The following is a 13,045-nucleotide window of genomic DNA, read 5'->3' as shown; positions in this document are numbered from 1 at the left end:
TTTTTTGACAGTACATATGCATGGGTAATTTTTTACAACATTATCCCTTGCACTTACTTCTATTCAGATTTTTTCCCTTCCTCCCCCAACCCCCTCCCCCAGATGGCAAGCAGTCTTATATATGTTAAATATATTACAGTATAATTTAGATACAATATATGTGTGTAGAACCGAATTTTTTGTTGCACAGGAAGAATTGGATTCAGAAGGTAAAAATAACAGTTTACATTCATTTCCCAGTGTTCCTTTTCTGGATGTAGCTGGTTCTGTCCATCATTAATCAATTGGAATTGGATTAGCTCTTCTCTATGTTGAAGAAATCCACTTCCATCAGCATACATCCTCGTACAGTATCATTGTTGAAGTGTATAATGATCTTCTGGTTCTGCTCGTTTCACTCAGCATCAGTTGATGTAAGTCTCTCCAAGCCTCTCTGTATTTCTCCTGTTGGTCATTTCTTATAGAACAATAATATTCCATAACATTCATATACCATAGTTTACCCAACCATTCTCCAATTGATGGACATCCATTCATCTTCCAGCTTCTAGCCACTATGAAAAGGGCTGCCACAAACATTTTGGCACATACAGGTCCCTTTCCCTTTAGTAGTTCCTTGGGGTATAAGCCCAGTAGTAGTATGGCTGGGTCAAAGGGTATGCACATTTTGATAACTTTTTGGGCATAATTCCAGATTGCTCTCCAGAATGGTTGGATTCTTTCACAACTCCACCAACAATGCATCAGTGTCCCAGTTTTCCCACAGCCCCTCCAACATTCATCATTATTTGTTCCTGTCATCTTAGCCAATCTGACAGGTGTGTAGTGGTATCTCAGAGTTGTCTTAATTTGCATTTCTCTGATCAATAGTGATTTGGAACACTCTTTCATATGAGTGGAAATAGTTTTAATTTCATCATCTGAAAATTGTCTGTTCTTATCCTTTGACACTACTAACCTTGAAATCAGAAATAAATTGTTACCAATGTCTTCTATAACTGTAGAAATTGTATTTTCCAGGCTAAAAATGTGGACATTTATTAATTAGCTGCTCAAAGCCACAGCTATATGCTGTAATTGATCGATATATGATCGCTTCCATTAGTCCATACTTTTAAAATTCTGAGAATTTCCTTTTTTTTCTAATATTTTGTTCACTTTACGTAAATTCCTGTTTCATGTGATTTTAATTACTTTAGATATTTAAACAAGTTAAGAATATGGTCAAAGGCTTAGAAGGAAATACAAGCTTTTTAGTTCCCGAATAAAAAGTTTCTTTTTGAAGACTAAAAAGTCTCTATTCATTTTTAGTCTTCTGTAGCTTGCCAGGATGTCTGCCAGAGAAAGTCAAGTTTGCTTCCTTTATGCAGATAATTATTCCCAACAGAAATCTGGAATAAGAAAATAAGTATACTGCTGGATTTAAAGAGAAGAGAGATTGGTAGCATGGCATTTTGTGTTACTTTTAGTTTTCTGAGCATTGATCACAGAGCCTGGGACTTAGTAGGTATTTAAATAAATTCTTCTTTTTCTTTCTTTTTTTTTTTTTTTTTTTTTGCTTAGTAAATTCTTATAGAGTTGACTTGACTTTTGTCTTTCTTCCTGATTTACCCCTACAGTCCTCTTTCAGAATGATGAAAATTAGATAAGGAGTATCTAAATGAAATTAGGTTTAATTGAAGTCTAGTGACAGGTTCAGGGTACAGGGAGTCAAATAGAGCTCCAACCCCTTTGCATTCGGCTCAAGGATACAAAGTTAAATGAGGTCTAGTAGCAGCGCAAGAGTTCTCTGTAAAGGAATTTACAGACCCGAAAACCTAGATTAATAAAAGGGATTTATTGTGGGGTTTGGAAGTAAGGTAAGAAAGTAGAAAGACACGAAGGCTAAGACTGGCACCAGTGGGCAAGAACCCTTGACATGGCCAGCATAAGGATGCCATGTTTGGGACTCCTGCAAGAATGGACTCCAGGGTTCCCCTTTTAATCTAAAGGGGCTCAGGGCTGGAGTCCCAGGTTGGCTCCTGCCTGGGTTTCAGCCAGGGTTAGAATTTGAATAGAATTCAATGGATTTTTAGATAAGGAAGAAGCTGTTTGTGGGGGTTGGGAAACCTGAACAGATCATTAGAATGGGGGCTGGGACAGCCCAAGTTAGCTCAGATCCGATGGGGGCTGGAAGAGTCCAGATATCTCCCATTGGAATTCATGGGGATTGGGAATTAGAAAAGAATCTGAACCCACATCAAGAAAATACATAAGGAAGAATAATCTATAAACTGTCTCTCTACCATCACCCCCTTTGTTCTATAGGACTATTGGCAGAAAAACTGAAAATCCTTGGGAATATAAAATTTCCCCAGAATTTCAATGAATCTTAGGTAGTTAAATCTATTTCTGATGCTTCCCAGCAGGATTCTTAGAATGCCTTTTCAATTCTACCAAAACTGGTAGATAAGGAATATCTATGTTTCTTCTGGAAACTTTTCTTTATCCTTTTGCACAGGTTAATCAAATTTACTTAAGACCTTTTACCTAGATTCTTATGTTGATCAAGTCAATTCAAGGGATAATTATGGAGAGCCTACTCTGCTAATGGTAACTAGATGGCCCAATGTATAAGTTGAGGTAGTTAGGTGGTGCTATGAATATATCACTAGACTCATCTTCCTGAGTTCAAATCTAGCCTCAGGTACTTAACCCTGTTTGTCTCAGATTCCTCATTTGTAAAATGAATTGGAAAAAAACCCAAATGAGATAACAAAGAGTTGATCAGAACTGAAACAGTTGAACAAAGCTGTGTGACTTACCAAATTGCCATTTCTGTTGAATTTAATCCATTGGAGAAGGAAATGTCAAAACACTTCATTATCTTTGCCATGAAAACTCTATGGACAGTATTGGTATGCCATGATCTATGAGGTCATGAAGAGTCACACACAATTATGTGCAAGCTAGGTTTCTGGGATACAAAGATAAATTATTCTTTTTCCATGGGCTTACAGGGAATACAACACAAATTTAGACACAAAGTGGAGAGTAAAGATTGCAAAGGAAAACCCAGACAATGAGCTATAAGACTATTTGAGAAGTAAAGAGAGCACTTGGTTGAGGCTAAGGATCTAGGGAAAGCATCAAGGAGATAGTATTAGCTGAGCTGAGCCTTGAAAAATGAGAAGAGTTCTTTTTTTATATATAGCTTTTTATTTACAAAACATATTTGTAATTTTTCAATATTAACAATTGCAAAACCCTTTGTTCCAACTTTCCCCCTCCTTCTTCCCACCCCCTCCCTTAGATGACAGGTCCAATACATGTTAAATATGTTAAAGTATATGTTAAACACAATATATGTGTATACATACTTATATAATTATCTTGCTGCACAAGAAAAATTGGATCTAGAAAGAAAGAAAAAATACCTGAGAAGGAAAACAAAAATGCAAGCAAACAATAACAGAAAAAGTGGAAATGCTATGTGGTGTTCCACACTCATTTCCCATAGTTCTCTCTCTGGGTGTATCTGATTCTCTTCATTACGGAACAATTTGAACTAGTTTGAATCATCTTATTGTTGAAAAGAGCCACTTCCATCAGAATTGATCATTGTATAATCTTGTTATTGCCATGTACAATGATTTCCTGGTTCTGTTCATTTCACTTAGCATCAATTCATAATCAGAACAATAATATTCTGTAATATTCATATATCACAATTTATTCAATCATTCTCCAACTGATTGGCATCCACTCAGTTTCTAGTTCTTTGCCTCTATAAAAAGAGCTGCCACAAACATTTTTGCACATGTGGGTCTTTTACCTTCTTTAAGATCTCTCTGGGATATAAGCTCAGTAGAAATACTGCTGGATCAAAGGGTATGCACAGTTTGATAATTTTTTGGGCATAGTTCCAAGTTGTTCTCCACAATGGTTGGATTGCTTCACAATTCCACCAACAATGTTATCACTGTCCCAATTTTCCCACATCCCCTCCAACATTTGTCATTATCTTTTCCTGTCATCTTAGCCAATTTGAGAGGTGTATAATAGTATAAGAGAAGAGTTCTGAAAGGTTGAAGGGAAGAGGAAGCATATTAATTTTAGATACAGGTTGGTATGTGCAAATACCCAGAAATGGGAGATGCAACACTTAGCTTAGTGAACCAATAGCTGTCCAGTTTGGCCAGAATATAGGATCTAGGAAAGGAAGTATGAGAAAGAAAACAGAATTATATTGGAGATTGTTGGCAGAATGATTCAAATACCAAACTAATGGGAAGAGAATGATGAAGATTTTTAAATAAGGAGTAAAATTATCATAGCTATACTTTAAAAACATTATTTCGGCAGCTCTATGGATTATAAATTTTTTATTAATAATTTTTTATTATACATATATATTTTATAATATTATCCCTTGTATTCATTTTTCCAAATTATCTCCCCTCCTCTATTCCCTCCCCCCGATGACAGGCAATCCCATACATTTTACATGTGTTACAATATAACCTACACATGTGTGTAAATACCATTTTCTTGTTGCACAATAAGCATTAGATTCCGAAGGTACATGTAACCTGGGCAGACAGATATTAGTGCTAACAATTTACATTCACTTCCCTGTGTTTCTTCTCTGGGTGTAGCTACCTCTGTCCATTTCCACTACCATCAGAATATATCCTCATACAGTATTGTTGTTGAAGTGTATAGTGATCTTCTGGTTCTGTTCTTTTCACTCAGCATCAATTGATGTAAGTCTCTCCAAGCCTCTCTGTATTCCTCCTGCTGGTCATTTCTTACAGAGCAATAATATTCCATATCCTTCATATACCATAATTTACCCAACCATTCTCCAACTGATGGACATGCATTCATCTTCCAGTTTCTAGCTACAACAAAAAGAGCTGCCACAAACATTTTGGCACATATAGGTCTCTTTCCACTCTTTAGTATTTCTTTGGGATATAAGCCCAGTAGTAGCACTGCTGGGTCAAAGGGTATGCACAGTTTGATAGCTTTTTGGGCATAATTCCAGATTGCTCTCCAGAATGGCAGGATTCTTTCGCAACTCCACCAGCAATGTATTAGTGTCCCAGTTTCCCCACATCCCCTCCAACATTCATCATTATTTGTTCCTGTCATCTTAGCCAATCTGACAGGTGTGTAGTGGTATCTCAGAGTTGTCTTAATTTTCATTTGTCTGATCAATAGTGATTTGGAACACTCTTTCATGTGAGTGGATATAGTTTCAATTTCTTCATCTGAGAATTGTCTGTTCATATCCTTTGACCATTTATCAATTGGAGAATGGTTTGGTTTCTTATAAATTAGGGTCAGTTCTCTATATATTTTGGAAATGAGACCTTTGTCAGAACTTTTGCTTTTAAAAATATTTTCCCAATTTGTTACTTCCCTTCTAATCTTGTTTGAATTAGTATTATTTGTACAGAAACTTTTTAGTTTGATGTAATCAAAATCTTCTATTTTGCGATCAATAATGATCTCTAGTTCTCCTCTGGTCATAAATTCCTTCCTCCTCCACAGGTCTGAGAGGTAGACTATCCTCTGTTCCTCTAATCTATTTATTATCTCCCTCTTTATGCCTAAATTATGGACCCATTTTGATCTTATCTTGGTATATGGTTATGGATTATAAATTAGAGATGGAAGGGATTGGGAGCAAGGAGAACAAATAAAAAGCTACTATTATAGTTCATATTGACTCAACAGGGCTTTGCAACTTTCTGAATATGGTAAATGAAGAGAATAGTGGCAAAAGTTTTTGAATCCATGAAAATAAAAATCAGTTAAAGGACCTATGAATAATGATCATGGAAAAGAGAAGGTAAAAGACAATCCTGAGGAAAATGGATTCGACTTGAGCTGGCTTGGCTCAGAGGTCAGAACTAAGAACAATGAGTAGAAGGTGAAAAAATCTGATCTAAGTTTGATATCAGGAAAAAAATCCTCCTAACAATCAGAGCTTTGAAAAGTTGAATGAGATGTCTTTAGAAGTTTCTTTGAAGATCTTTTCACAGAGAAGTATATTATAGTCTATATTCTTGTTCAGGTATATTTGGATATGGCAGAGAGGTAGGTCCTTCCCAACTCTGAAATTTTATGATTCTGAAATCCTCTCAAAACTTCTGGAATTCACAGATTTAAAGTTAGAAGGTCACAAAATTATGAGTTATTATCAATAAAAGTTTGATTTGTATATTTATTTTATGTACCTATATACCTAGGGTCGCATGAAAATTTCTCAGGAGAAAAGAGGTTACAAGTGGAAAAAGTTTAAGAAGCCTTGATCTACTCCAAACTTTTTCATTTTATTTTTTTTTATTTATTTATTTTTTTATATTTATATTTATTTTATTTTATAATTATAACATTTTTTGACAGTACATATGCATGGGTAATTTTTTACAACATTATCCCTTGCACTTACTTCTATTCAGATTTTTTCCCTTCCTCCCCCAAACCCCTCCCCCAGATGGCAAGCAGTCTTATATATGTTAAATATATTACAGTATAATTTAGATACAATATATGTGTGTAGAACCGAATTTTTTTGTTGCACAGGAAGAATTGGATTCAGAAGGTAAAAATAACAGTTTACATTCATTTCCCATTGTTCCTTTTTCTGGATGTAGCTGGTTCTTTCCATCATTAATCAATTGGAATTGGATTAGCTCTTCTCTATGTTGAAGAAATCCACTTCCATCAGCATACATCCTCGTACAGTATCATTGTTGAAGTGTATAATGATCTTCTGGTTCTGCTCGTTTCACTCAGCATCAGTTGATGTAAGTCTCTCCAAGCCTCTCTATATTTCTCCTGTTGGTCATTTCTTATAGAACAATAATATTCCATAACATTCATATACCATAGTTTACCCAACCATTCTCCAATTGATGGACATCCATTCATCTTCCAGCTTCTAGCCACTATGAAAAGGGCTGCCACAAACATTTTGGCACATACAGGACCCTTTCCCTTCTCTAGTAGTTCCTTGGGGTATAAGCCCAGTAGTAGTATGGCTGGGTCAAAGGGTATGCACATTTTGATAACTTTTTGGGCATAATTCCAGATTGCTCTCCAGAATGGTTGGATTCTTTCACAACTCCACCAACAATGCATCAGTGTCCCAGTTTTCCCACAGCCCCTCCAACATTCATCGTTATTTGTTCCTGTCATCTTAGCCAATCTGACAGGTGTGTAATGATACCTCAGAGTTGTCTTAATTTGCATTTCTCTGATCAATAGTGATTTGAAACTTTTTCATTTTAAAGATGAAAAAATTAAGATAGAGAAATTAAATGTCTGGCTCAATATCTAATTGATAAGTATCAGAGCTAGGATCCAGAGCTAGGTACCTTGATTCCAAATGCAGAGCTCCTTATACTTCTTACCTTTACGTGTACTCATCATATAAACTGGCAGTCTTTACAACTCTCAAGATTTGGATGGCTTTGGGATTATGTAGAAAGCCAGCTAAAGGCAGCTCATGGAAAACTGACTTGGTGCTACTGGTCTACACCTCACTAAACTATATTCCAGCTTGAGTGAAGAAAGCAAGCTTTTTCTTTGTTCTTTCCAGGGCCGGCCTGTAGTCAATGTTTACACTGACTAATTTGATACCTTTTCACACCTTGAACTACCCCTTACCACTTCTTTGTTCTCAGATCTGTCACTAAATAGGAAGTAATTAAAAGGCAGCCTGCAATAGCTTTAGTGCCTTTTGCCTCCAAAACCAAACAATAGTTTTCCACCCACATATGATCTTGGATCGAAAGAATGGCGTAGGATCTATTCCATGTAAAGAGAAGAGGATTTCTTAACTATTGTAAAAAAGGTTTTGGTAAATTATCTGATCATTCAAGTTAAAGTCAATGATACTTGCAGGGACATATTTAAATTCCACATGGCATCTTTGAGGAAGTCTTGTTGATATTGGACCTCCCAGTAGCTTTCCATACCCTTGTAAAAACTTTGTAAAGCTAGAAGTTAATTGGCAATGTACCATTGTCTTTCCTCGAAACTAAAGATATTTAAGACATAGTGAACTTGAGAGCTTTTATGTGCAAAGTAGAAATCCTTTGATCTTGGGTTTCTTATGTTCTATTTTTCCTATTTAAAAAAAAAGTGTCTAATAAAGATCATTCTTTGAGCAAAGGGACTCTTCTCTTACTTCTATATTTGAAAATTCTTCACTTCATTTCCTGATTCTCTTCTCCCTTTCATTGCTAAACTCCTAAAAAGAGTCATTTTTTTCCCACCTCTCATTTCTCAACACCGCTAAAATCTGGCTTCCAATTCTCCTGAAACTATTCTCAAAGGTTAAAGATCTCTTTACTACTTAACCCTCTGATAGTCTACAAATTCTCAACTTCTCTGACCTTTCTTCTGTTTTGATCAAATGAAACAATATGTTGTGTAAAATAAAAATGCTTGACATTGAGCCTGGCATACAGACATATTGCCTTATCTTTGTCTTTCTTTTGATAGCACTATACTCACTTATTCATGGATATCTTTCTCTCTTATCTTTTAAGATATCTTTACCTTCTGGTTCTTTTATGGCCTGATGGGTCTCTCTCAGTTTCCAATGCAGGATTAGTACAAGTTTTATACACACTCTTAGGTGGCACAGTAGAAGGAGTACTGGGTGGGAGTCAGGAAGACTTATCTTCCTGAATTTAAATATGGTTTATGATACTTTCTAGTTATGTGATCCTAGATGAGTCATTTAACCCTGTTTGCTTCAGTTTCTTCATCTATAAATTGAGCTGGAGAAGGAAATGGGAAAATCACTTCAGTATGTTTGCCAAGAAAAACCCAAATGGTGTTAAGACACAATTGAAAATAACCACAAACATGAGTGTCCCTCAGGTCTCACTTCTAGGCTCTTTTCTTATATCTATATTCCCCTATTCTTGATAAGATTCATCAATTACCTTTATTCAGATAATTCCAGATTCTTTATATTCTAATTTATAATCTCCTAATCTCCAGTTCTAGAGTCAGTCCATTTCACTTCTGGATAGCTCTAATGGTTGGAAGTTCTTCCTGACATGAAGTTTAAATTCATGGATTTGTAATTTCTACTACCTGCTCCTAGGTTGTTTCTCTGGAGCTAAACAGAAGAAATTCCATTCTCTTTCCAAAAGACAATCCTTCAAATACTTGGAAATAGCTGTCATTTCTCTCCTTCCCCCACCCCCACTCTTCTTTTTTCAAGCTAAACATTTCCCAGTTCTGATTATTTAAAAATATACTCTCCATTAAGAGGAAGAGCATTATTTAGTGTAAAGGTTTGGACTTGGAGCTGGGAAGACCAGGACTCAAATCCTGTTTCTGAAACACATTAGTTGTGTGACTTCTTGCTAATAACTGAACCTCTCTATGTGTAGGTAATTCTCTAAAATTGTGTACTTCAGATGAATTTTTGATCAACGTTAGTGATGAGAATTTCTCTGTTATGGCAATTCAGGACAAAGTCTAATGTCTCTTCCATGTTTTATTGCAGCACAAAGGTGATCCTATATTTTGGAAGACTATGCCAGACTATGTCAATTCTGACATCATGTCTAGCTGAGAAAACTTTCAAGTACAGGTTCAAAGAAAGCCTATTTTCCAAGGACTAACACAGTAAAGTTCAGATAATTTAACAATAGATGAGTAGCCACCAGATGGTGGATTTTCTTATGGCCACAGTAACCCTGACAATTGCCTATTAAGATATGCTCTCTCTAGTTACTTAAACCTCGTGGAGTACCTTCATCCTTTTGAGTGACATATCTTCTTACTAGGAGGTAGTTATAGTTGCTAATTATTTTCAAGGTTCCCTTAAGTCTGTCTCTTTTCCAAGTATATGGTAATTGTATCTACTTATATGTGTATATACTGCTTTCTTCAATATAATGTAAGCTTTTCAAATACTAAGACTGTTTTGTTTTTGTCTTTCTATTCACAATGGCATGCAAAATGCTCTGGAAAATAGTAGGGAATTACAAAGTTCTTGTTAATTTATTGATCTGTATTGTTAGAGGAATTAACATAAAATCATAGACCCTTAAAATTGAATTATTAATTTTTTATGTATACATTACTAATACTACATGATTTCTTTGAATTTAAAGGATGTTTTGATATATGTACATGAGACCTAGTCAATGATAATGATCACTGGATTTTCTTAGTAAATAAGGGTGAGACCTGTATTTTCTGATATCTTTTTCTTAAGAGATACAAATTTTGCTGGCTATAAAAGGAGGGCTTTTATTTTTATGAAATTTCAAATGCTATTTGTGAGAGAGGATGAGCTGAAAGAGAGGAAAACTGACTTTCTTATCCACTGTTGGAGAAAAAGAACAACATTTATTTGCTCCTTGTTTTAAGGAAGATATTGTGATGTTACTTCTATGGAAAAATAACTTAGAGCATTTCGTTAGAAGGTTAAAGTAGTTTTTATATGCTTTTGCCCTCCTTAAATTATCGTTACTTAATTGTTCACATGCAGTATTCCCCAGTAGAATATGAGATTCTTAAGACCAGGAACTATTTTTCATTTTTGACTTTGTATTCTCAGTATCTATCATTGTACTTCGCACATGGTTAGTATTTATTAAATGTTTGCTGATTTAAATGAAATTGGTTAGTTCTTTTTCTCCAGCACAAAACAATTCTGGAATGTTTTAATTGAAATGAATTTCAAGGATCCAGCTACTCTCCTATTTTTTCAAAGAAATTAATTTTGATGGACTTGGGGTTCAGCATTGCCTTACCTGCTCAATGAGGAGATTGCATCTAAATGATTTTGAAGGTCCTTTCTTGCCAGGTCTAAGACTCCCTTGCTTTAACTTGGGAAGCTTTACTTTGGGAAGATTATTAATTTACACTATGTCCAAAGCAAAGACCAGAAGATTCAAGAGAATGGAAAATCTTTAAGCCAAAGATGGATATGAATTGATTTTTACAGTAATTCTTTAATAATCTTTTTTTTTTTTTTTTTTTTTTTTTTTTTTTTTAATGAGGCAATTGGGGTTAAGTGACTTGCCCAAGGTCACAAACAGCTAGGAAGTGTTAAGTGTTTAAGGTCATATTTGCACTCAGGTCCTCCTGACTTCAGGGCTGGTGCTTTAATTCTTTAATAATTTTTTTTTCTTAAAAGAATATTCCAGCATGTCAAAATAGATCAGCTTATAGAGAAAAATCTATCTCTACTTTATAGTTAACTAGTGTCACTACTAAAGCTATTAATTAGTGCCAGCAAATTATTTCCTATTTTAAATGATAAAATAACTGATCTTATCTAAGTACTATTAAAAATAAGGACTACTTGAGTTCACAAGCTCATGTAAATTACAATTTTGTTTTGGTAAGTATTCCACTATTTTACAGTTTGAAACATGAGTATGTATATACATACATATATATATATGTCAGATGCTGATAAAAGGAAGATATTTAGACATTTAAAAGGCCCCTCATAATATGGGCTGGATTGGGTGAATTGTATTTTCTTGGCATGTTGTGACAATTTTTCCATGTTATATAAACATAACTAAACATGAGTAATTTATTTAAGAATTTGCTAAAGACTGAATTAAGAAGGTAGGTTGTTCAATGTTTACAGTGCCCAGGACAGAATCAGGAAGTTGTTTTTTCAGTTGTTTTGGTGATATCTGACTCTACCTGAACCCATTTGGGATTTTTTTTTTTACAAAGATGCCAGAATAGTCTGCCATGTCCTTCTTCAACTCATTTGACAGATGAAATAGTGTTAACTGACTTGCTCAGGGTCATACATATAGTTGGTAAATTTCTGAGGCTGGATTTGAACTCAGATCTTCCTGATTCCAGGCCAATGCTCCATCCACTGTGCCACCTTGCGGCTCAAGAGTCAGCTGGAGAAGGAAACCATTGCCAAGAAAACCCCAAATGGGGTCAGGAAGAGTCAGACATGAACAACAACCACAAAGACTGTTTAAATGGCTATTGAATATAATAGGAAACCTGTACAACAGTTTTGTTGTATGCTAAGGTAACAGGAATGACAACATTTAAATATCAGGATGAAACATAAGTAACTCTTTAATCTTTCTCCCCTCTTACCATAAAACACTAAGAAATAAATGAAAGTTGAGGAATTGTTTTACAATCGTTTCAATGTAATGCTACCAAAGATTTCCAGTTAGGATATGTAGAAAGGTATGAATGAGTTTACTAATCAGATATTAATGACTAAAAATCAAAATTTGGGGTGAATTTAAATACATAGAATTCTTAACATCAAAAAAAGAGAAAAAGAAATCTTTTTCAAGGAATGTATCCCTAAGGATTTTGCCCTTGTCTACTTCCCCAAAGTAAATAAATTTTGATTCTGAAAACACTATGGTCAAAGTGGAGCACGATATGAACTTATCGAATGATCTGTGTTCTTAAACCAGATTGTTAAAGGAAGGATGGTCAGTATTTTCCTAAGGTGCCTGTCCCTACAGTATATGCATCTAATTTTGCCTGTAAGAACTTAGTACCCAAAAATACCACTTTCATAAACATTGTCTGAGTAGGACTAAATCTGAGTAATTATTAAATCAAAGAAGAAAAGAGTGCACCACTTTAAAAAAAAAAAAAGTAAATTATTGACACCAGCTGATTCAAGTCATTCACAGAGTTTAGTTGTTGGGGGAGATGTCCAAGGTGTTGGTGAGAAAGGGTGACAATTTCCTGGTTTTATCTATTTCTTCATCATTTTGTCTGTGTATCAAGCAACATATCAATTACTTTAAATACAATATATCTAAAAGCAAAAGATCTAATAGAATAAGGCCAACTTAAATTGGAATTAGTTTTGTACACTGGAATTAAAGAGCATCGGTTATTAAATATGGGGGAAGCAATTGGCCTCGATTTTTATTTTATTTGGAAGAAAGAAGGGAGATGGGTAATTTTTAACATCATAACATTAAATAAAGAGGATGGGACCATGCTGTTGCCGCTGTATTTTCCTATGTGCTCTCAAGAAAGGAGCCCGATTTAATTAATA

This window comes from Sminthopsis crassicaudata, chromosome 4 (genome assembly GCF_048593235.1).
Source record: "Sminthopsis crassicaudata isolate SCR6 chromosome 4, ASM4859323v1, whole genome shotgun sequence".
NCBI lineage: Eukaryota > Metazoa > Chordata > Mammalia > Dasyuromorphia > Dasyuridae > Sminthopsis > Sminthopsis crassicaudata.
The sequence above is the reverse complement of the archived record's forward strand: the minus strand, read 5'-3'. Positions refer to the sequence as shown.